The 26,875-nt window shown below is 33.1% G+C and overlaps 1 long non-coding RNA gene across 1 annotated transcript in view; it reads right to left on the bottom strand.

Annotated features, from left to right (window-relative positions):
- The window catches only part of LOC109611775 (uncharacterized), a 52,913-nt gene that overhangs the window by 15,766 nt on the left and 10,272 nt on the right, over positions 1-26,875 (bottom strand). The gene's annotated exons all lie outside the window — the stretch shown is intronic.

Genomic DNA, 26,875 nt, shown 5'->3' with positions numbered 1-26,875 from the left:
TATTAGCTATTAATAATTTTACTACCTATGAACAAGTTTTACAATAAACTCTTTTTTGTTTTGTTTTATTTTTATTTAATAGTAAGATTACCAATAATGCCAATCATTTTTCGTTGAGTGAAACATCTCTAGGTCACTGTATGTCATATTTTGCAGCGTTTGAAAATTTTTACAAAATATTTTGTAATTCAAAACCTGATGTAAATTATATGAAATTATTTAATGTAACTGTACTTTACACAATATAATATGTAATGTTTATTGGGACTGTGTAGTGCAAATGTTAAAATATATAATTTACATGGTGAGATAAAAAACTGCAACAAAGTCAAACGTCATAATTTTTATTTTTTTTTAAATTTTCTTGAATGAAAGCAAAATATCGGAAATAGCATCAAATTTTAGAATAAGTTTAGATTTGTTCGAATTGGTCAAATATGGCACGAATTATGGCCTTCAAACGGACAATAAAGCCGTCACACGCTGCCCGAATATTGCTCTGCGGTATTTTTGCCCATTCCCGGCGAAGCGCTTGCTTGAGGTGATCGACACGTTGGTATTTTTTAGTGCCAACCTTGCTTTCCAAAATACTCCAGACACAATAGTCCAACGGATTGGTATCCGAGATTTTGGTGGCCACGGAGCGCTGGAAATAAAGCGAGGAACCTCATTTTGTAACCATTCTTGGGTGGCGCGTGCGATGGTGCTGAGTCCTGTTGGAATGTCCAAGGTCTGCGGCCAAAATGTTTGTGTGCCGAGGACTTTAATATACCCTCTGGAATATTTTAGCGATAATATTCGAAATTTATTCTGATGCCACGGTCGATTAATACGAGCGGAGAGCGGCCATCGGCTGTTATGGCGGCCCACCCAATCACCATGGCCGGCGCTTGAGTTCTGGTGGTCAACCGAAGATGCACATATTCAGCTGACCTCTTTGGCAAGTAAACACGATAATTTTGTTTGTTTACAAACTGCTGGACAACGAATGTTTTCTCATCGGAGAAAATCAAATTCGGCAGATCACCACTTTCGGCCAAGCAAAGCAACTCTTTAGCTCTTTTGAGTCTATTTTCTTTCTGTTGAGGTGTAAGTTCTTGCACTTTTATACCATCCACCATACTATGGAGGGTATATTAACTTTATCATTCCGTTTGTAACTCCTCGAAATGCTCATGCCAGACCGAACAAAGTATATATATTCTTGATCATCGTAAAATTCTAAGTCGATATAGCGATGTCCGTTTGTCTGTTGTAATCACGCTATCACGAATTGAGATAGACGGCTAACATTTTGCACGCATATTTATTTTGCCAGTAGGCAGGTTAAGTTCGTAAATGAGCCATGTAGGTTTCAAAGCCCGTCCGAACTTACTGTTTTTTAACTTGTTGGAATTTTAATGGCTTTACCCCGAGCTCATTTTTCAATATTTGCCGAGTAGAATATTGCGATTGGTTCAGCTCACGAGCCATTTGTCGGGCACTGCGACGCGGATTTTGGTCAAGTTGCTTTTTTACTTTTCGAACCATTCCTTCTGATGTTGCTGTTTTCTTCCCTCCACTTCCTTGACGTCGGGTTACGCTACCAGTATCACGGTAATAAGCGATGGCACGAGACACATATTATTTATTCACATTTAAATGCTGGAGTCGTCTAACGATAGCCACTTGTGGTTTTCCAGCCAAATATAAAGAAAACACACTGCCACGCTTGAATTCCATCACGAATAACTTTTTTTTCTGGAAAATTCTCACCAAAATGCTTTTGAACTCTTGTAAACAATATAATGAGTTGTGAATGTGTGAAATATTGAAGAGAACCGGATGCTTATTTCGGATTTTATAATCGTTTTAGTTCTTCAAAACTTTGCCCCTTCGTGGGGGAGATACCAGAAGGAATGGTCCATGGTACCTACCATCGTAATAACAGATCTTGCGTTGATGGAAATATTGAGATGTACCAAGTCTGAATGGAATGGGATCTTGATTTCGCGTTTTATTAGCTTCATTGATATACAAAATTTTGATCCTTTGTGGGGGAGGTATCAGAAGGAGTGGACCGATATATCCCATTTTCACAGAAACTCTTGTATTAGTAGAAGTAATTAAATGATTGAATTATGAAGATAACCGGATGATTATTTCAAATTTTATAATCGTTTTGTTTATTCAAAACATTGACCCTTTGTGGGGGAGGTACCCGAAGGAGTGGACCGATTTATTCAATCATCACACCAGACCTAGGGTTAATAAAAATATTTTGATGTGTGTAATTTGAAGAAAATCAGACTCTAACCGCACATAATATAAGAGTTATAATTATTCAAAATGTTGACCCTTTGGTGGGAGGTAGTGGAAGGAGTGAACCCATATTGTTCATTTTCGAATATGACGTAACATTGAGGCAAATATTAGGATTTACAAAATTGGAGCAAAATCGAATCATCATTTATCTTTCTGTACAGTAAACGTTTTTTTTTTTTTTTTTTTTGAAAATCTTGACCTTTTGTGAGAGAGGTACCAGAAGGATTGAAGCGATAGTGATATTATGATGTACCAAGTTTGGACCAAATCGGATAATCTCTCCTAGGATTAACTCTGATAATTGTCCAATCACAATAAATGTGTATGTATGTTTTCTATAGTTAAATTTATTGTGATTATTCAATTGCCACGGTTAATCCAGCAGAGAGACCTCCCATTAGATCAAATGTTGGTAAAACTAAATATCAAATTTGAGACTTACAACATAACTTAAAATAGTTCACAATGAAATTAATATTTTTATTACTGACCGGAACAGTCCACGAATTGTTTCATCAGAATTTTGTATTCAACGTGGTGTGATTTTAATTCATAATAATAAAAAATAATTCATCCATTATTGGTCAGTTGCATTGCAATAAGTTCAAGATTTACAATTTACAATTATCATTTCGGTTATTTATATACACGCACACACATTCAAACAAATGCATTTTTTTATTTTTATAAGTCAATCAATCAATCGTAAGTTGTAAATGCCACCGGCGACCTATTATCACTTTCGTACAGACGGGAAAAAATGTTGACCTAATATTATTTTCCATTAATTACATCGCCATTACCACACACGGATCACACGAGCTGAGCAGATAGCATTTCCAAAAGACAAATATAAATTATGATGTGAATGGTGAAAACATAATTGAAATATTTATTGCACTTGCAATCAGTGCTTTCACTTGTGGATTTTCATATCAATGCAAATAATAACATAAATGTCATTCTTCTTTACAGGAAAATAATGAAAAAGTAAAAGTATGTGGTCTTAAAGTACGTTTACATAAAAATCTTTATCCGGGTTAACCCTGACAATTGACCAATCACAATAAATTTGACTTTGGTAAACATGGGCGATCTATTAGGTCATCTGATAAAAAAAACTGATTTCAGCTTTGCCAAAATGCATGCAATTATGAATTAATCAAATGGAACCTAAAAAAACATTAAGACACTATATAAAATTATATCTGTAGTGAATACACTAACTCATTTTTTGAGCTACCGACAAAAGTCGGTAAAATTAAAATGCTTATAATTTCGGTAATTAACAAAATGTATCGGTAAGTTAGCGACGAAATCAAAGTAGTCGCTAAGACCTACCGATAGATACCAGTGTTTTCAACCTTAACTTATTTTTTATATCAAAATTTTGGGTTTCAAAATTACCGATTTTTTCGGTAACTCAAAAAATGAGTTAGAGAATCGTACTACTGGCTTAACTGATATCAGGATTTATTATTTAATTCAGATTTATTCAATCAGCAGCTAAGTTCCATTACGAACTTGAAATACGAAATTTAAAAAAATTCTTGTGAATGTTGTCGCTAAAATCATCAAAATATCGAATAAAGTGAGAAAGCGTTATATGGGGGCTACAGGCATAATCTGTACTAGCCATTACAAAAATCGAATACGAAATTTGAAACAATTCGGGGGAATAAAGCCGATAAAATCATCAAAATACCGAATAGCGGGAAGTACCGATATATAGAGGATATACGAAAACGTGGACCGACATGTCCCATTTATGAACTTAACCTGCCTACTGCCAAAATAAACATGTGTGCAAAATTTCAGCCTTCTATCTCAATTCGTTCGAAAGATAGTGTGATTACAACAGAAGGAAGATAGACAGACGGAGAGACATAGGGACATCGCTCATCCATATTAGAATTATTCGTTGATCCAGAATTTATATACAGGGTGAGATAAAAAAAACTGTAACAAAGTCAAACGCCATAATTTTACATTTTTTAATCGAATTGAATGAAAGCAAAAAAATTTCGGAAACAGCATCAAATTTTAGAATAAGTTTAGATTTGTTTGAATTGGTCACCTTTGGCACGAATTATGGCCTTCAAACGGCCAATGAAACCGTCACACGCTGCCCTAATGTTGCTCTGCGGTATTTTGACCCATTCCCGGCGAAGCGCTTGCTTGAGGTGATCGACACTTTGGCATTTTTTACTGCCAACCTTGCTTTTCAAAATACTCCAGACACAATAGTCCAACGGATTGATATGCGGAGATTTTGGTGACCACTGTGTGCTGGAAATTAAGCGGAGAACCTCATTTTGTAACCGTGGTGGCGCTTGCTGAGTTTGATGGTGCTGAGTCCTGTTGGAATGTCCAATGTCTGTGGCCAAAATGTTTGTCTCTCCCAGACTTTAATACACCTTCCAGAATATTTTCGGGATAATATTCGGCATTTATTCTCGATTAATACGAGCGGAGAGCGACCATCGGCTGTTATGGCGGCGCACACCATCACCACGGCCGGCATTTGAGTTCTGGTGGCCAACCGAAGGTGCACATTTTCAGCTGATCTCTTTGGCAAGTAAACACGATCATTTTGTTTATTTACAAACTGCTGGACAACGAATGTTTTCTCATCGGAGAAAACCAAATTCGGCAGTTCACCACTTTCGGCCAAGCAAAGCAACTCTTTAGCTCTTTTGAGTCTATTTTCTTTCTGCGGCGGTGTAAGTTCTTTCATTTTTTGGAATTTCAATGGCTTTACCCGAGCTCATTTTTCAATATTTGCCGAATGGAAAAGTTGCGATACGTTCAGATCACGATCATTTTTTTAGCCACTGGGATGCGGGTTTCGATCAAGTCGCGAGTTTACTTTTCGAACTATTTCTTCTGATGTTGCTGTTTTCTTCCGTCCACTCCCTTGACGTCGGGTTACGCTACCAGTATCTCGGTAACGAGCCATGGTACGAGGCACAAAAGATTTATTCACATTTAAAAGCTGGAGTGCTCTAACGATAGCCACTTGTGGTTTTCCAGCCAAATATAAAGAAATCATACTATCACGCAGGAATTCCATCACGAATAACTTATTTTCTGGAAAATTCTGACCAAAATGTTTTTGTACGCTTGTAAACAATGTAATGAGCTGTCACTGGAATAATTTTAACAGCTGTCGGATGAGTGGCTTAGAAATGACAGCAATCTGAAGTTGGTTGCAGTTTTCTCATCTCACCCTGTACTTGCACATGATTTATTATACTTTATTCCTTTGATTGCCATTTTATTTTTAAATTTTATTGGATTTTTTTTATTTTAGTGAATTTGAATTGAATTTGTACCACAAATTTTGTGTTTTTTTATATTTTCTCAAAAAAAAAAAATAATAATAAAATCTTTTGATAACATTCTACTTTTCAGACGAAAGGCTGACACGATCTGATCGAAAAATTTAAGTGTGTATTTTACACATGTATTTCACCATTGAAATGGCTTTTATTTATGTATCACACGATATGTGTAACTTCTACTGGGGGAAAATTTTACATTACATGTGTAAAACATGTGCCGTCTAATAGTGCTTCTAATGTCATTTAATTCTCCACAACTTGGATTCCAGATGTGCAAATTAATTAATTGTCACATATATCCATTAAAACAGAATGCATATTTTGTTATTGTTTATCTCTTATCATATAAAATTATTTATTTTTTCGCTGTATTTATATATAAAACATCACCTGAGCACAATGCAATGTTACGCTAATTAATGGTCGATCATTTCAAAATAGACTGCAGTTTTCAGCTGTTATCAAAAATCCAAATAATTTTGTTCGCCTTCATTAAATCGTCATGGTGTTCGTCGGGTGGCATTTCTACAATGGCGACATTTTCAACTTTCTAAGCAAATTTGAATGTCAAATATTTGTCTATTTTTAAATAAACAACCACAATATTGAGAAAAAAAAACGAAAGGCCATTTATTGGCGTTTGTGGAATGAAAAAAAAAAAAAATCAAGAAACATGGGTCAATAAACATAAAAATGCATAACATTATTTCATTGATTAGATGTTTGTGACAATTATTGCGACTGGAAGTAATCTGCTTTTAATGGTCTACATGACATTGATTCAAGCGTATTTGCTTGAATTAAATGCTATTTAAACGTTACAATGACCGCTAAATAGGAATGCTAAAATTATGGGTTTAAATGGACCAACAATTCTCGAGTATGTGAATGTGCAAAACAAGATTAGGCATTTTAATTGGCGTTGTAATTTCATTAGGACATTATTGGCAAATGAGTTGTTAATACAAAGTATTTTTTTTTTCATGCTAAACATGTTCTTTAATGAGCTAGAAGTAATGTAATTGATGAAAATCATATGTAATGTGACCTTTCCTCATTTTATAGCATACATTAAGGCGCTTCACACAATTTATAGGATTAGTATAGTTTTTATACCCTACAGCTCACTGTGGCCAGGGTATTGTATCTCTGCACATTTGATAGAAGGAAGCGAGATAGACCCATAGTTCTGTTTTGATGATTTGCATAGAATCACATTCTGAGTCGATTTATGCATGTCCGTCCGTCTGTCCATGCACAAATCTTTTTTTTGGCCCAGGGACGAAACCCTACTGAAATTTGTTATGCACCAAATATAAAATATTAGTCCAATTTGGATAAAATTGACTCACACAACCAAATTCAACCTAGAAACAATTATGTCAAATTTGGTGGAAATCGGTTCAGATATAGCTATAGCAATCATGCATATGTTTCAACCGATTTTTTAAATTTGTAATATTCACTCGAATACAAGGATATTTGGAGAAATATATCAACTATAGCTCAGAAATACCTTTGCCAAATTTTATTGACATCGGTTCAGATTTGAATATAGCTCCCATATTTCATGTATTTGATGCACGTTTATTGTGTACCAAATGGTGAATATAAGCCCGAATTGAATAGATTTTGGCACATACGAACGAAGAAAGGTCCCATATATATGTTTCATCCGATTTTGTATTTTACTCCCTCACACCCGTAAAAAACTCTCCACAACAACGATATTTGGCGCCAAATATCAGAAACAGCATAGTAATACCTCTGCTAATTTTTATAAAGGTCGTTTCAGATTTGGATATAGATTCTGAATATAGCTATTTCGGCTTTAAATTATAACTGCTTTGACCATGAACATTACAGTTGGTATGTTTTGATTCCGCATATTGGCATTTTCACTGGTTTTAATATCTTATGCCGCATTAAAACCAGCCAAAAATTTCTACATTATAGATCAAGAACAAAGATAAGGACAACAAGTAAGCAAAGGCTACAGTCGAGCGGGGCCGACCGTTGAATACCCTACAACACTATAATAAACGATACAGTTTATATAGGCAAGATACTCGAAAGAATTCCACAAGATATTGTGACAAATAATAAAAGAAAACCATCAGGTTTCGTTCTCTAATTTTCGAATAATAGCAACTTAAACTAATTTGCTCATTTCCAATTTAATGGTAGATGTTCCACTTAAATGGTCTTCCTAGATCTGGAACCAATATTTCCCAAAGAGTAATAATCTCTCAGAAGTGGCAAAAGATTAACATTTATTATTAGTTTTTGACTGAAACGCATCAATATGAGATACAGACTTTTGACTATATTCTTCAACGAAATCAGCGTTAACGAAATAGTCAGAAGTGCGTCTTTCCTGCATTTATGAATTCTCCAAAAAGTCGCTGGAATAGACATTTTAGTATTTAGTCTACAAAAGTTGGTAAACTATTTCACACATTGAATATTTTTGGATGGTCATTCAAAACTGCTTGGCTTTTGCAATGTCCGGTAACCCCCATTCAAATGTGTGTGAGGATCGGGCGATAATTACGTTAGTTTTTGACTGAAACGCATCAATATGAGATACAGACTTTTGACTATATTCTTCAACGAAATCAGCGTTAACGAAATAGTCAGAAGTGCGTCTTTCCTGCATTTATGAATTCTCCAAAAAGTCGCTGGAATAGAATGACAATTTTGCAGTTTTTTGGTCCATTTCAACCCCTAAATATATGGCGATCATCTCCAAAAAGAGTAGGCTTCTATTCTGAACCTCATCTTATCCCCATGCAAAATTTCGTAAGGATCGGGCTATAAATGCGATCTGTATATGATATCCTGATATCCTAACTACTTAGTTTTGTTAGCTGTAGAAATATTACCAAATGTTTAATTCAAAATAAAAATATGCCAAAAATATGACAAAATTGAAAAAATATGAGAAAATTTTACAAAATCTATATTTTCATCTTTAGAGAGATATTTTTATGTGATTTTTTTAGACGTTTTTTCTTTCCTGCCAAGAGGCCATTCTGAATTAATGGGAACTGTCGAAATCAGTTCAGCCGTTCTCGACATATAAGAGATCTTTCAAGCATATCTTCTTTGTTAGAAATATATATCGCACATATTTCGCTATATATCCGATTTGTTGGATGTTAACATCAATGTAAAGGTCAGAAGTAACCTTGTCATGGCTTTGTGATTTCGCCGGTATTTAAAATATTCGCGGTTTAATGAAAAATTTTGAATTTGTTCAACAAAAAAGATATGGCCTATTTTACTCGCTAAATATTATCCGATGACCACCCAAATTGGTAGGCTTCTTCCCCGCCCAAAACTCTAGCTACATGAGAAATTCCGCGTCAATTGGTCTATAATTGCGATCTGTATAGCTACTGCAAAATCCGACATTTTTTCAGTATTTGGTCCAATTCAACCCCTAAATATTATGCGATCATCTCCAAAAGAAATAGGGTTCTATTCTGACCCTAGCCCCACCTCCATTCTAAATTTGGTGAAGATCGGGCCATAATTGCGACCTGTAGAGTGATTACAAATTAACATGGACAGACGGACAGACGGACGGACGGACGGACATACATAGCTAGATCGACTCAGCTTGACGAGATAGGAAGATCCATATATACTTTCCTATGTGGGAAATCAATATTTCGTGGTGTTACATAATTTTTGGCCCAATCAAACTTATAATACCCCCAACACATAGTGTTGTAGGGTATAAAAATCGTGCGGTCCGATTCGGTAAATCTATGTGATGTAGAATTTATATAAAGTCAAATATACCAATTTAATTCATAATTACGGCACATGCGCTTGAGATATATCTAAATCTCATTCGATTTCTATTAATTTTAACAAGGAATTTTTATTCTGTATGTGACTTCTTGTATCAAATATCGTTGCTAAAGGATAGTATATATGCAATGTTTGAATCATATGTAAAGCTACATTTTCTACTTTTATATTAAACATTTTTATAACATGCTTTGAGGCGCTTATAACAATTTGCCACCTGAAAGAAAAACTATAATAATTTCACACTATAATTGGAATATAAATATAGTATATGTATATTGTGTAGCATCCCTGCGGGACTTTTTTCAACCAGTTGAAGAAATCGTTAGTTATAAATGCATTATTCCACAACTAACTACAAATTGGTTGAAAAGTCATCTGGAGATCAGAAGGTAAGTAATCACAACTGGTTGATATTCAGATGACTTTTCAATCAATTTGAAGTTAGTTGTAGAATAATGCATTTACTAACTAACTTACCAGCGGGGCATTTTTCAACCAGTTGAGAAAATCGTTGCTTATAAATGCATTACTACAACTAACTTCAAATTGGTTGAAAAGTCATCTGGATATCAACCACTTCAAACACCAAAACGAAAATAAATTGCAAAAATAAAACACATATAAGTTCTCTAGAGAAAAAACAGCCATAAAAAACAAAGATGATTAGTTATATCAAACTGCTTTGCAATAATTCGCATAATACATTTCCAAAAATACTTCGATATAAATGCAACGTACAATAATACAAGCTAGTGCTGCTAACCTTAATACACAAGTACATATGCTTAGAAAAACAGTGCAGCCAGGGTATCTGAAAATAGCACTCCTCCTTCAAATAGAAAATAAAGAATTTGATTAACAAAAAAAAAAAAAAAAAAAAATAATAATAATAATAATAAATAAATAAATAAATACAAAATAAAAAAAGAACTTTTTTAACATATTTTTTAACTGACTAAAAATTGACTTAAAAGTAATTGGTTTATAGTTAGTTTAAAAGTAACTAGTTTATATTTAGTTTCAAAGTAATACAGGAATGGACAATTGTCCACTGCCTAGCTCATCCCCATGTTAAAATAGTTAGTTGGCGTAAAGGGAATAAGTCAAAAAATAGCTAGTTGTGTTTTTTTTAAACTAATTTTAAATTAGTTTTAAACCAATTTATTTCCCCGCAGGGATTGTACTGCATTTATAAAATATAGCGTTTCGTTAAGTTATTTATTTTTTTTTTTTGGGCGAGCTTGAAAGTCTGCTACAAAACTGTTTATTATAAAATGTGAAAAAAAAACACTTTGCATATGACCCTAACACGATGTGGAATCTGGTCTTAAAGAGTGCTATGAAAATCAAAAATATAGGACCTATAGCAGAATCGATCGCATAATCTAAATGTAACTTAATTAAATAAACGTAGCATTGTTGATGCATATGTTATATCAAATCCGAGTGAAATATATATGGGAGCTATACCTAAATCTGAACCGATTTGCAATTGCATACAAAAATACATGGATAGCTGCACAAGGAAACTATATTTTTTCGTTTCTTTTGTGTATTCCATGGAAAAAGTGTGCTATAAATATGCTAAATATCAAATATGAAGATAAAACATGACTCTAATTTGATGTGCTTCCTCTATTTTCTTTCTTCCTTTCCAGATTATATTTCGGTCCTGACCATAGAAGATCTGTCAAAAAATTTGACCTATATGTCGAAAAAATCATAAACCTAGGCAAGTAATTAAGTTTATTATAATTTTTAAAGACTAGATTCCATATCGTGTTAGTGTCATAGGTAAAGTGATTTTTTAAATATTTTAAGCGCAGCCAACAACGTTTAAACTTAAACCAAACGCTATACTTTTTGAAATATACACTGAACAATGTCATATAATGTACATATATTATATTGCACATATACTATGAATATATCAATACTTACTTCTCTATACAGCGGTTCATTTCAATAAACAAATTATTTGAATCGCCTTAAAGCATGTTATAACAAGTTAAAAAATTAGGGCCGAACTTTGAATACCCTCCACCATTCGGAACGAATTAGGACATTTTCAAAAAATAAAATCCTTTAAAAATTCTGTTAAAATCTCGGAAGGTGCCGATATATGAGGGGATAAACGATATTGTGGACCTATATAGACAAATCTATGTCTAGGGATAAAGTACTTACAAATAACACCTTGCATAGAATTTAAGACAATTCCGTTTAAAAATGTGGCTAAAATCATCAAAATACCGAATATCGGAGGGTACCATTATATGGGGGATATACGATATCATGGACCTATGTAGGGAACTCCCTGTCAGGGGGTAAAGTGTTCACAAAGAACCCCTTGTGTAGACTTTCAGACAATTCCATTGAAAAATGTGGCTAAAATCGTCAAAATACCGAATATCGGGGGGCACTGTCATATATGGACTATATGATATCGTGGACCTATGTAGATAATTCTCTTTCAAAGAATTAATTACTCACAAGCAACTCGTTGTGCGGATTTTCAGACCATTCCATTGGAAAATGTGGCTAAAATAAATCAAAACCCCGAATATCGGTGGATACCGTTATATGGGGTTTATACGATATTATGGACCTATATAGACAATTCCCTTTCAGGGGGTAAAGTGCCCACAAAGAACTCCTCGTGTGGATTTTCAGACTATTCTATTATAAAATGTGGCTAAAATCATCAAAATACAGAATATCGGGGGGTACCGTTATATTGGGGCTATACGCTGATTAAGAATATATATAATTTGTTGGGTCTAAAATGATTATTTCGATGAGTTACAAACGGAATGACGAACTTAATATACCCTCCACACTATGTATGGTGTAGGGTATAAAAATGGTTAACAGAAATGTAGAAAAAGTAGCTTTACATAGGGTTGTAACATTATGTGCATACTAGCCTTCATGTCCATCATTTGAGATATCGTTCTACTTTCATAAACAGCAGCCTACTAGCGCTGAAACGGCGGGGCCGCATTAGTTTGGTTCCAGGGATTAAATCTAGGGAGACAGACAATAAATACCCTTATTTTTATAAAAAGAAAAACAGTCTCAAACTCGGCTATTTTGCAAGAACAAAACACATAAAATCTTTAATAAAGGTTACAAATGCCAAGTTATAAATGATTTAATAAAGTAAATATTTTTTTATTGTTTCATATTTTTAAAGAACAAAAATCGGGTCACAGGTTTTAAGCTCTCTTATATAACTTTGCTAGATTTGGAATTTTTTTAGCAACCTAGTAAGAACGATTTATGTGGGATATTATACTTTTTCTACGTTTTATACAGGTATTAGACGTGTGTAACTTATCGACAGTCGAAAACCTAAAAAAACGAACCACCGATGTTCCTGACATCGCTGGATAGAAGTCAACTTTTGCTTGTGAAAAAGTCGACTTATTCCAAATATGTGCTTTTGTTTGAATTATACTTTCAAAGTAATAGAGCGTTTAGATAAAAAAATTTGATCCGGATTTACTCACATTTACTTACTCCGGATTTTTTCAACCAGATTTACGATACAAAAATAGATTTTCTCAGAATTTTAAATCTGGTGTGGAATCTACATACCAACGGAAAGCATCACTGCGTACAGAATTAGTGCAGCAAAAGTATTGCGGTACACTCCAAATTAGCAAATGTTTCTGCAAAGGCGTTATTTACATTATTTACATCACTTATATTTTATAACATCAATCGTCTCTATATTACACTTTTTGATACACCATTACTTGGATATTTTTTACAGTATCTGTTGATTGTGTATGTATACGTAACAAACATCAGCGGCATTTATAACGCCCAAGGAGGTCTCTATTTCTCCACATGTACATGCTTTGTCATGATAAGACACACTGTAGCAATTTGACAAGTAAATGCTTACCTATTACTCTCGTGATCCTAATTTGATCTTTGGGGGAGAGAGTTCATATGGCGAACAATGTACTTCAGCTGATTGAAAAACAACTGTTCTGTAACTGCTTCAGAAATGTTTAAAATTTCAGGAAATAATTTGAAAATTGTAATTATTAGTACAACTTTTAGATGGGTGATTTTTTTGACGTTCATTATACAGTATTTCTTTAAAAAATCAACATCTCAAATCTCGAAATCAACTTCTGTTTCAGGTAAACAAATTCTATTTTGATATGTAAATTCGTTTTAATTGAAAATTTTAAACAAACAAGTGCTTCAATCCTCGACTCTGTGGCATTTATTTTGATTCGATTTGTGATCGTTAACGATTTCATTTCTTTATTTCACTCTTATCAATTCCAATATTCAATTGACCAGTGCAAAGCAACTTTGACTGGTTTTTTATTAATTATTTTTACGACAATAAATTCAAATTTAATAGCTTCATTAGTGCCACTGTTTGTTATTATTTAATTTTTGTTATTTTGTTAAACATTCACTTCACAAACCAAACGTATAAATATGATTTATTTCAAAAAACGTTAAAAAACGGGAGACAGAAATTATTAATCAAATAGAAAGATATAATCTTCTATATCTATAAAAGAGGAAAATGTTTGTATGTTTGTTTGTTTGTAATTTATGGACTCGAAAACCGCTGAATAGATTTTCCTGAAAAATTATATATATACTGCAACATCGCCTGAAAGTAACATAGGCTATATACATTTTTGAATTTCCACTTGGAACTGGAGATATAGCATCAGAATCGGAGGTACCTCCCAAAAATTTAGATTTTATATGCACATATCTATTGATCGGTTAAAGATACAGTCTCCAAATTTGGAATGCGTAACGGAATTTGGAACAAAAATAAGTTTGCCAAATTATATTGTAATCGGTACAGATTTGGATATAGCTCCCATATATATTTTCGACGGAATTTAATGTATTTGATGCACCAAACACGCTATGTATCTCTAATTTCAATGAAATTTGGAATGTATAGCGGAAATTAAAACAAATATACATTTGTCAAAATATATTAAAATCGGTTCAGATTTGGATATAGCTCTCATATATATTTTCGACCGATTTCATGTATTTTATGCACCATACACGATATTTATGTTCGATTCAAAAGAAATTTGGAATATGTAACGGGGCTTTGATTAGAAAATAAATTAGTTAAATTATACTAAAATCGGTTCAGATTTGGATATAGCTCCCATATATATTTTCCGCCGATTTCACATATTTGATGCACAAAACACAATACGTATTTCCGATTCCAATGAATTTCGGCATGAGTGGCTAAATTTGGTAAAAAAAATAAATTTGACAAATTATATTCAAATACGCTCAGATTTGATTATAGCTCCCATATATATACTCAGCCGATTTGACAACTTGATGCACCTAAAGCGAGAGAGACGAAATCTGGCACCAGAAAAAAATTGGCAAATTATATTGAAATCAGTTGAGGTTTAGGTACAGCTAACATATATATTTCGGCCGATTTCATACATGTTATGCACCAAACATAATATGTATGACCGATACCAATGAAATTCAGAATGTGTGGCGGAATTTGGTTACAATAATAAATATGACAAATTAATTGGAAATTAGTTAAGATTTGGATATAGCTCCCATATATATATTCTCGGCCGATTTCACATATTTGACGCACCAATTTCAATGAAATATGAAAGGTTTGGCGGAATTTGGTGTAAAAGTAATTTTTTTTTTAAATTATATTTAAATCAGATTTTGATTTTAATAAGAACCATTGACCCACAACGCCTTAGGCTAACACTAAAAAACAACACAACAATTAATTTGAAATACGCTTATTACGGCGAAGTATGTTGCTATCTCGAATTCACTAATTGCAATAGAAATGCCACTCAGCTTCAAAAGATTGCAGTTTACTGCACGCTTGGTATTTGCTATTTAAAGTAGTGCAATAATTTTTTTTAATTTTTAAATTTGTTTTCTTAACCAACATATATTCGTAAATAAAATTTTGAATGCATATAAAATAAAAAGGGGTAGCGAAGCGCACCGGGTTCAGCTAGTAATTTTATAAAATCACACTGCAGCTAAGTCGATCTAAAGTGCCTGCAGAATCTGTAAAATCCTGAAATTCGGGAATAACAATAGGGGTTATACTTAACGTAGACTGAGTCATATTAAAGTAATACACGTATGTATAACAAATTTTCTAATTTTTACAGCACATTTTTAAGCAAAGAACTATAACCGTTAAAAATAAACTATATACTATACTATAGTATACTTATACTATAAATACATAAATTTATACTTTACTATAAAGCTTTACCACACATCACATAGTGGTAAGGATATTATTTCTTTGTGCATTTGTTTGTAACAGGGAGAAGGAAGCGAGATGACCCATAGCTACTTTTGAGGCTCGTCATAGAATCAATTTCTGAGACGATTTATGCATGTCTGTCTATGTATTTTTGTGAACAAACTGCAGGTCGCATTTATCATCCGATTGAGATGAAATCAGTTCAAATTTAGATTTAGCTCTCATATATATCTTCAAAACATTTCAGTTTAATTGTGCACTAAACGGCCAATATCAGTACAAATGACCTGAATTTTGGCACATCCGACCGAATTCAGTCTAGAAGCAAATACATCAAATTTTGTTCAGATAAAGCTATAGCTCCTTTATTTATGTTTCATCCGATTTGGTGTTTAAGTAATATACACTCCACAAGAAAGATATTTAGTACCACATATCTGATACAACCCAGAAATACCTTTGTCAAATGTTATCGAGTTCGGGTAAAATTATATAGCTCCCATATATACCTTTATCCGATATATGGTTTATAAATGGTCCAATAAATGGCTAATATTTGTCCCATTGAACTGAGTCCATTCAATTCCGACTAAATTTATTCTAGAAAAAAGTACTTCAAATTTGGTTAAAATCGGTTCAAATATGCTACAGCTCTCATATATATGTTTTATACGATTTGGTGTTAAGGTCCCTCACATGCGTAATATATATTTATATTTATATATTTATATTTGATATCGGGCATCAGATATAAAAAGTATTGAAAATTGTGTCAAGAAGCGGTTCGCCGATATATATCAACTTCACAACAGATCTTGTGTTAGCAAAAATGTTTGAAATTTGAAGAGATTTGGATTATTATTCCGCTTTCTTGAAGCGTTTTGTTTTTCAAAATCTTCAACCCTATGTGGGGGGTACCAGAAAAAATGATCCGATCTCTACCATCTTTATAACATATCTTGTACTAATGGAAATATTGAGATTTGCCAAGTCTGATGTTAATTTCGCATTTTATGGGCTTCATGGCTATTCCAAATTCTGACCCTTTGTGGGGGAGGTACTGGAAGGATTGGACCGATATATCCCATCTTCCCAGCAGATCGTTCGTTAGTAGAAATAATGGGATTTGAGAAATATGAAGAGAACCGGATGCTTATCTCGGACTTTATTATCGTTATTATTCAAAATGTTGAACATTTGTAGGGGAGGTACCAGAAGGAGTGGACCGACAGACCTTGGGATAATAAAAATATTGTGATGTGTGTAGTTTGAAGACAATCGGACAAAGACCTAAAATGGTAAAGACTAGACAAAATGCATTTTGAGCAAATGGTTTGTGTCTATACTATCCAGAATAACAGCTCATGGCAGGACCATTTTAATGTAAAAAACACATTTATAGAAAAAATGACAAATAAAATTTTGAAAAATACAAAGTTGGGTTTCAAAATTATATTTCATAGAACTTCCCAATTAATTGCACATTGCCTAAGCGATTTAAATCGCTTAACATTGCTAACTATGTTGTTATGATACCATAACAACAAACGTATTTTCACAGGGTTGCCATATCTTGACTCTGTTTTGTCCCATCTTTACACTTCTATGTCTTTGAATCGGACTCTTATGTCATATTTTATAAGAATTATAATTATTCAAAATTTCGACCCTTTATGGGAGAGGTACTTGATTGTGGGGACCGATATTGTCCATTTTCGAACCTAACCCAGCACTGATGCAAATATTAGGATTTGCGAAGTTGGAGCTGATTCGGATTACCCTTTCTCTCTTTCTGTGAGGTAAAATATTACCATTTGTGGGAGAGGTAGCAGAAGAAATGGACCGATATTGCCCATATCCGAACTCGATTTAAATTTGATAATAATATTACGATGCACCAAGCTTGGGCCAAAACGGATACTCCCTTCGAAAGTTATCGTGCGCACTAGCCAGGCACACGTCGACACAGCTGCTGGGACAATGAACTGTCAAAATAATTTTGGAATTGAAAATGTTGAATAAAAAATGATTTAAATTTGCAAAAATTGTTGGAAAATGCGAATTATAATAATATCCGACATACCAATGTTCCCAAGCGTTAATGCATCTACCTGTATTCTTCTACCATGGTAAACACGGTCTATAATAGCGCATTTATACCCATTGGTTTAATGTAGTTGGTTAGTCTTTAAAGACTCGAATGTGAATAAAATTTTTAAAAAAATGCTAACTGGCATAATGCATCTTTCAATGTATTGTCAAGAGCAAATAAAATTCAAAATAAAACCGGCCGTCCATTTGTTTGGTTTGGTTTTCTGGATTAAGCAGTAAATTCTGATAATGTGGGTTAATCCGATAAAATTTCGTATCTAAACGCGTTTTAAGTCTGCGTAAAAATGTTGTATGTAAACGCGCTGTAAGATTAAATGTCAAAACGCATTATTGCGATTTTAATCTTAATATGAACGGTTAGCATTGGGATGAAATAACAAATTCTTGATGGAAGAAGAAAGTAAAATAAATCATCAATTGAAAACAATTCACGTATAAAAATTTCCACATCTCCACGTCAGTGTAAACAAAAAAGATTTAAATGACAGTCAGTGTGAAAAATTCAATCAAAACAGTTTCAAATCTTAATCGAATATTAGCACCATTTGCGATTATTATGAGATAATATGGGATTGTTTTGATTTTGTTCAAAACAAATCATAGTTCAGTGATAGGGTGAGAATATAAGTGTTTCACAACACATACGAATAGAATAATAAAACAAATTTTTTTCTCTTCCTATTACACCATAACGAATAGTGCAATGTTCAAGTATTAAAGATTTTTACAGTATAAACAAGTTAAAAATCTGTAAGTTCGGCAGGGCCGAACTTTGAATACCCACCCAAAATTGGGAAATAACATCCTTAAAAAATTCTGTTAAAATTTTAAAAATACCGAATATAGCCGTTATATTGGTGTCTATACGACGTGGACCTACATAGGCATTGCTTGTGCGAAGACATGGACCCGCATAGACAATTTTCTGTCACAGGCTGTAGCAACCATTACGAACTTCAAATACCACATCTCAAACAATTTCGGTGGGTATTGTACCTAAAATCGTCAAAATACCGCATATAGGGGGGTACTGATATATGGGGCCATTACGAACTCTAAATTTGAAACAAATACGGTGAATAATGACATTAAAATCACCAAAATACGGCATATAGGGAGGTACCGTTATATGGGGGCTATACGAAGACGTGGACCTGCCCAGATAATTTTCTGTCTTAGGCTGTAGTATGCATTTCGAACTTCAAATACCAAATTTGAAACAATTGTGGTGAATAATGTCGCTGAAATCGTCAAATTACCGAATATCGGGAGGTAACGTTATATGGGGGCTATATGAAAACGTGGACCTACATGGTCCATTTACGAACTTAACCTGCCTACTGGAAAAATAAACATGTGTGCAAAATTTTAGACTTTTATCTCAATTTGTTCGAAAGATTACAACAGACAGACAGAAGGACAGACAGACAGACGGACATCGCTAAATCGACTTATAATTTTACGCTGATCAAGAATATATATACTTTGTTGGGTCTGGCATGAGTATTTCGAGGAGGGTATAATAAAGGGACATTTTTTGAGAATGGTTTGACGAAACATAAGGATTTATTATTAGTCCCCTTCTTAAAAAGTTGGGTCCAACCAAATGAAAAACAGATAAAAATGCATGTCATGCGAAAAAGAGAATGCATTAGTGCATTGGTTTTACTAAAATATTTGTTCACTTTGCTTTACTGGCCGTTTGCATAGGAGTATAATAGCAGCAATAGTTCGACAAATACGTCAACTATCATAAAAGCAAGTTCCATTTATATGAAAAATGTCCGTGTTTAAACTCCAACATTTAAAAATATATTAAACTAAAATGATACTCCTTTTCCTAACATTCGTCTAGACCATGCCCATAATAAAGGTAATTGGAAAATTACACGCTAAACAGATAATAGTTTGAAAAACAATATATTCACTATCATCAATGGGGGACACGCGTTTGCCACGCTGCATGCAAATCTGGTTCCTAGGCTCAAAATGCAGATTATAATTACCATGTTATTGTTTCACATCAAATCAAAACAAACTGAACTGAACTGTAATGTTTTGGTCAATACTAACGAAATTACAAATTCCAATTGCTATTTTCAAATAAAGTCAAAGGTTTTAAATAGTAATAAAATGTTTGTGTTGTTATGCTAAGATTATAGTGTTGGATTAAATGTCTTCGTGTCCTCCGCCGTTACATTTAAAGGGAGGAAATATAAAACAGTAGGAAGGCACACAGACTTATAGTGTGTTTACACACAATATTTTTTTCCCGGGTCAAACGAAAATTATGTTTTCCATAGTCAAAAAAAAAAAAAAAAATAAATAAATAATATATATATATATATATATATATATATATATATATATATATATATATATATATATATATATATATATATATATATATATATATATATATATATATATATATATATATATATGTATGTATATATATATATATATATATATATATATATATATATATATATATATATATATATATATATATATATGTGTGTATATATATATATATATATATATATATATATATATATATATATATATATATATAGTCAAAAAAAATATATATATATATATATTTATTTTTTTTATATTATATTTTTTTTTTTTTGACTATGGAAAACATAATTTTCGTTTGACCCGGGAAAAAATATTGTGTGTAAACACACTATAAGTCTGTGTGCCTTCCTACTGTTTTATATTTCAATATTATAATAATATTATAATAACTTGCGAATGACGTCGTATAAGAAAACATATAAAAATCTACTTATATTTGAAAAGACATTTAAAATTTTTTGACATATCAATGTTCCCAAGTGTTGATGCATCTACCTGTATTCTTCTATCATGCAAGAAATAGTAAATCCCGAATAAAATAACAGCAGCGATGTAAATCTAATCTTTAAAATAATTACCTTTGTACCAAAATAAGAAAGCACTTAAGTTCGGCCAGTTGGAAAATAACTCACGTAAAAATATATCGAAATTCCATTATTCACGGGGTCATTAAGAACATACAATTAAAATTTCAAACAATTCTATAAACAAGTTAAAAAGTATCAGTCGATTTTATGACTTAAGCCTGATATAATTATTGTGATCCTTTATTTAAGGAGTTTTACATACTTTTTGGAAAATGTTGAGTTTTTTGAGATTTGCAATAATTGCTTATTTCCAGTTTGTGGGATTAATTGGTAATCAATATATTTTATATTTTGTGGGGTTGGTACCAGGAGAAGTGGACCGACCATACTTATCAGACCATGGCTTATTAAAAATATTATGATTTTACCCTTTGTGTGGAAGTACCTGAAAGAATGGGCCGATGAGTTCCATATTCACACTAGAACTAATGTAGATGAAGAGGGCTATACGATCTCGTAAACCTATATATATATATTTCTCTTCCGGCGGTAAAGTACTCACAAGGAACTTCTTTGTGTGGAATTTCCATTGAAAACTGTGACTAAAATCATCAAAATACCGAATATAGAGGGTACCGTTATATGGGGGCTATACGAAAACGTGGACCTGCACAGACAATTATCCGGCATGGGCTGAAGTATCCATTACGAACTTCACATGCGATTGAAACAATTCCGGTAAATAATGTCGCTAAAATCATCAAAATACCGAATATCGGGGTGTACGGTATATGGGAGCTATACGAAGACGTGGATCTACATGGCCTATTTTCTATATTATGCTGCAGTATCTATTACGAACTTCAAATACCAAATTTGGAACGATTCCGTTAAATAATGTCGCTAAAATCATCAAAATACCAAATATCGTTAGGTACCGTTATATGGGGGCTATACGAAGACGTGGACCTGCACAGATAATTTTCTGTCTTAATCTGTAGTATCCATTACGAACTTTAAATGCTAAATTTGTCGGTAAAAAATGTCGCTAAAATCATCAAAATACCGAATATTGGGAGGTACCGTTATATGGGGGCTATATGATAACTTGGACCTACATGGCCCATATACGAACTTAACCTACCTACTGGCAAAATATACATATGTGCAAAATTTTAGCCTACTATCTCAATTTGTTCGAAAGATAGCGTGATTACAACAGACAGGCAGACAGACGGACAGACAGACAGGCGGACATGGCTAAATCGTCTTAGAATTTTACGCTGATCAAGAATATATATACTTTGTTGGGTCTGACATGAGTATTTCGAGGAGTTACAAACGGAATGACACAATTAATATACCCTCCATAGTATGGTGGAGGGTATAAAAATTTGACCATTTTTGTCGGAGGTACCAGAGGGATGTATTCCGTCTTTACACCAGATCATGTGTTGGTAAAAATATTGGGATATGCGAAATTTGAAGTCAATCGGACTCTTATTTTATAGTAGGTATAAATAATTCAAAATTGTTACCCTTTGTGTCGGAGGTACTTGACGGACTGGGTCTATATTATCCATCCATTTTCGCACTGACATAAATATTATGACTTGCAAAGTTTGAACACAATTGGACGATCCATTCTTGTTCTATAATGTAAATTATTTTCAATGGAAAAAAATTGTGTGGAGGTACCAGAAGGAGTTGATCGATATTGCCCATCTCCGAATTCGACCTAAGTTTGAAAAATATTACGATGTACCAAGTTTGGACCAAATCGGACACTCCCTCAGCCAGGCGGACGGACATCGCTCGATCGACTCCAAATGTCCTGAAACGGATTTTATTCAAATTTGTAAAAATAAAAAATGCATATCATAATAGCCTCTGATTGGCGTCGTATAGGAAAACATATAAAAAATCTACATTTTTTAAAAAATATTCAAAAATTGTTGACATATCCATTCATATGTGTCCAAGCGTTGATGCATCTACCTGTATTCTTCTACCATGCATGTACCCAATCATGACAGAGTTAATAGGCAATCTCATTTGTCAAATCGGTAATGGTAACCCTTTATCATATTGAAATCCATCTATCATTGTACCCTCCACCATATTATGGAGGGTATATTAAGTTTGTCATTCCGTTTGTAATACCATTTTAGACCCCACAAAATATATATATTCTTGATCAGCATAAAATTCTATGTCGATTTAGCAATGTCCGTCTGACTGTCAGTCTGTGGAAATCACTCTAGCTCCCGAACGAAATGAAGTAGGTTGATAACATTTTACTCAAATGTGTATTATGTCTTCAGGATTTTTGGTATTGAAAATGGGTGATGTAGATGCACGTTTTGGTATAGCCCCCATATAATGGTATCTCCTTTTTTTGGTATTTTGTTGGTAATGTCGCTTAACATTATTTACCGGAAATCTTTCAAATTTGGTATTTCAAGTTCTAATGGGTACTACAGCCTATAACATAAAATTGTCTGTGCAGGTCCAGGTCTTCATATAGCCCCCATATAATCTTACATTCGGTATTTTTAAGATTTTAACAGCATTTTTTTGGGAAATTGCTAAAATCGTTTGGAGGTTATTCAAAGATCGGCCCGACCAAAATTACAGCTTTTTTACTTGTTTTTAAATAATTTTAACTTATTTTCTTCTGGTTTTTCGTTTGGCTCGAGGTCAGAATTTAAAAAAAACAGACGAATTTGTTTTTTTATATATTAATTTATTTATCCGATATTTCGACTATCTTCGATAGTCATCATCAGGGATTTGAATTGGATTTTTAACTCTTCTGCTTTTAAGTTCTCTGATGCAGCTTTTCCATCCTTTCCTTTTTACTCGAATTTTCCAACTTTTATTCCATAATTATTTACGCAAGATGAATGGAACATTTCTTGGTAAAATTAAAAAATAAAGCCATCTGACGTTTGCCAATGAAATATTCTGAACACGTTAGCATCTATCAATATTGGGTTGATTAAACCTTTAATGTAAAATGTACACTTCATCTTTAGGTGGGAACTATGCCAACTATAGTTGATATATATATGTATATATATATATATATATATAGCACATTTATTACAAAACATACACGAAATTCCGTGCATATACTTTATAATAACACCAAATATATTTGAAATCAGTCACTGTGTTCAATAGTAAGGACTTATTATCACAAATCGTGTAAAGCGGATCTTAAAGAAATTGTTTACTATATCTCATTGCTAGAAAATCGTTGGAACTGCTTTGGTTGATAATACTTGGTTCACAATGCAGTAAAAACTAGAGATTAAAAATAAATAGATCCATAAATTAGCGATTGTTTTAAAAATGTTTTTTTTTTAGTCTTGTTCAAATTTGCGAACAAAGAACTTGGGAATTTCGGTATATTTTCTGTTTTTCTTATGATAAGAAGCGCCTACTTGAAGATGCCATGCCATTATTGCGACCATGGTTAGAGGGTATCAAACAGAATTTGCATGTCAAAGTAATATATTAAGGTGTTGATATTGAAAAATTTACAGTGTTCTCGAAATAATAATTTAACACAATTTGCTTTACAGTAGAATTGGTCACTTTATATCTCAGATTTTGTAACTATTGATAATTTATTTATCTTCATATGTTTGATTTACAATTTCTATGAGACAAATTTTACAATTACGATAATTTGTGGCGCAGTCGTAACAACGGCAAATATATCGGCACTCTTTTGCAAAACGTGCCTCATCGAAATAATGGTTTTAGACCCTAGATCTCTTTGGACCAAATCTGTTTCAGAGCATTTGGAGTCGATCTAGCAATGTCCGTCCTTCCGCCTGTCTGTCTGACTGGCTGGTATGCAACAAAATCTTAACATTTTGAAAGAAAATGATTTACTGCACAGAAAGAGAAAGGATAATCCGATCTTGCTCCAACTTTGCAAATCCAAATATTTGGATTAGAGTTAGATCAGGTGCCTAGGATCAAGTGCCTAGGATCAAAATTTGGAATAATTATAACTCTTGTAAAATGTTATGTAACATCACAATACTTTTATTAACCCAAGGTCTGGAGTGAAGATGGAAAATATCTGTCAACTCCTTCTGGTACGTCCCCAACAAAGGATCAAAATTTTGAATATTAATGAAGCTCATAAAACACGAAATTAAGATTCGATTCCATTCAGACTTGGTACATCTCAATGTTTCTTCAATGCAAGATCTGTTTCAAAGATGGCAGAGATCGGACCATTCCTTCTTGTACCTCCCCCACAAAAAGTCGAAACTTTGAATAACCAAAACGATCATAAAATCCGAAAAAAGCATCCGGTTCTCTTCATTGACACACAGCAATATTTATTAACCTAAGGTCTGGTGTGAAGATGGGATATATAGATATACTCCATCAAGTACCTCCTCCACAAAGGGTCCAAATTTTGAGTATCCATGGAGTTCATAAAACGAAAATAACGCCCGATTCCATTCTGACTTGATACTTCTAAATATTTCCATCAACACAATATCTGCTTTAAAGATGGTAAAGATCGCACCATTTCTTCTGGTTGCTAAATGAGGGAAGTACATTTAGCGTTCAAGATGTTGAAAAACAAAACGCTCAATGAAAGCGAAATAAGCATCCAACTCTCTTCAAATTTCACACATCCAAACATTTCTGCTGGCGCAAGGTCTGTTGTGAAGATGATATACATCTGCCAACTCTTTCTGGTACACCACCCACAAAGGGTCACAATTTATTTCTCTTAACTACAAATCTGATATGAATATGTAATTTATCGGAATTTATGATTTCGGATAAAAGTGGATATAAATGGTCAATTTCCTTCAAATTTTGCACATACATGAAATATTTCGATGGAATATATCGGTCCGCTATATGTGGTACCTCACGTATATTTCCACTTTTTCCAAAAATTTGCACACATCACATATAAAGCATAGGAAGTTGTCGATATAGTCCAAATCTGGCACGTTTTTTATATTTTTACCAGTCTTAGGTCCGATACGAATTGGTCAATATTGTGCAACTGCTTGAGAACCGTCAACATAATAGTTCAAGAATTAAATTTAAATATTGAAAATTTAAGACAAGTAAAAAAGGAGCTAAGTCCCACCATTTAGAAGAAGATTTTTCTATGTTTTCTTTTACGCAATGATATGTATTTTTCAACAATTTTTACAAATTTCAATAATATTTCATTCATTATTGTTTTGTCAGTTCATTGTCCCAGCAGCTATGTCGATGCGACTACCAGTATTCTTCTACCGTGATACAAACATACAAAAATGCAAAAAAATGTTCTGACAAGGAATTTATTCCACAACAGCTGGTCATTTGCTTCCCTTCTCCAAATAAATTATACCCGAAACTCCATTTTCTTTATGTCTCTCTTTCACTCTCTCTGTCTATTTCTCTCGGCCAAATATATTTATGTTTCCTCACAGTTTGATCAAACAATTTATTGGGAAAATATATTTTACGAATGTGAACATGTGTCAAACATGTTTCCCCATAGCACTATTTGACGCTATTTGGTGACTGTTTGAACAAACAAAATCTGTCAAATATTTGACTGTAATGTGAACATCGAATCAACTCTGTATGAATTTCACATTTGTTCAGTCAAATATGGGAAAACAAATTTCGATCAAATATTTGCCCAGTGTGACCGTACCTTAAGGCTTGAATATGGAATGGTTCAATTGTGTTTCACAATACCATATTGTGGCAGCGTTGTGTTATTTGGTATACGAAGATTCGAAATATGCTAGTAAACCTAATGGCAAAGCGCTCTACGCTTTTTCCTGACAGGTGTTGAGCACAAAGTTAAAATGTATTTAGGTCATGCAACATCGAACATGGTTCAGCATTGATGGAACAGTTTTCTTGTAGTTGTTTTATAGACGGATTACTGATGGAGGTCATGTGTCCATTGTATAATAACAATTTCAAAGTGGATCTCAAGAAAAACTGAATACGTAGTGTCGCAGACAAAAATCAAATTTTTTACAATAAATATCAGAAATTTGGAATAAAAGAAAAAAATGGGCAATTATTCTGGCCAAAATACCGAAACAAACTACAGA

The sequence above is a fragment of the Musca domestica genome, unplaced genomic scaffold (assembly GCF_030504385.1).
Source record: "Musca domestica strain aabys unplaced genomic scaffold, Musca_domestica.polishedcontigs.V.1.1 6, whole genome shotgun sequence".
In the NCBI taxonomy this organism is placed as follows: Eukaryota; Metazoa; Arthropoda; class Insecta; order Diptera; family Muscidae; genus Musca; species Musca domestica.
The sequence above is the reverse complement of the archived record's forward strand: the minus strand, read 5'-3'. Positions and strand labels throughout refer to the sequence as shown.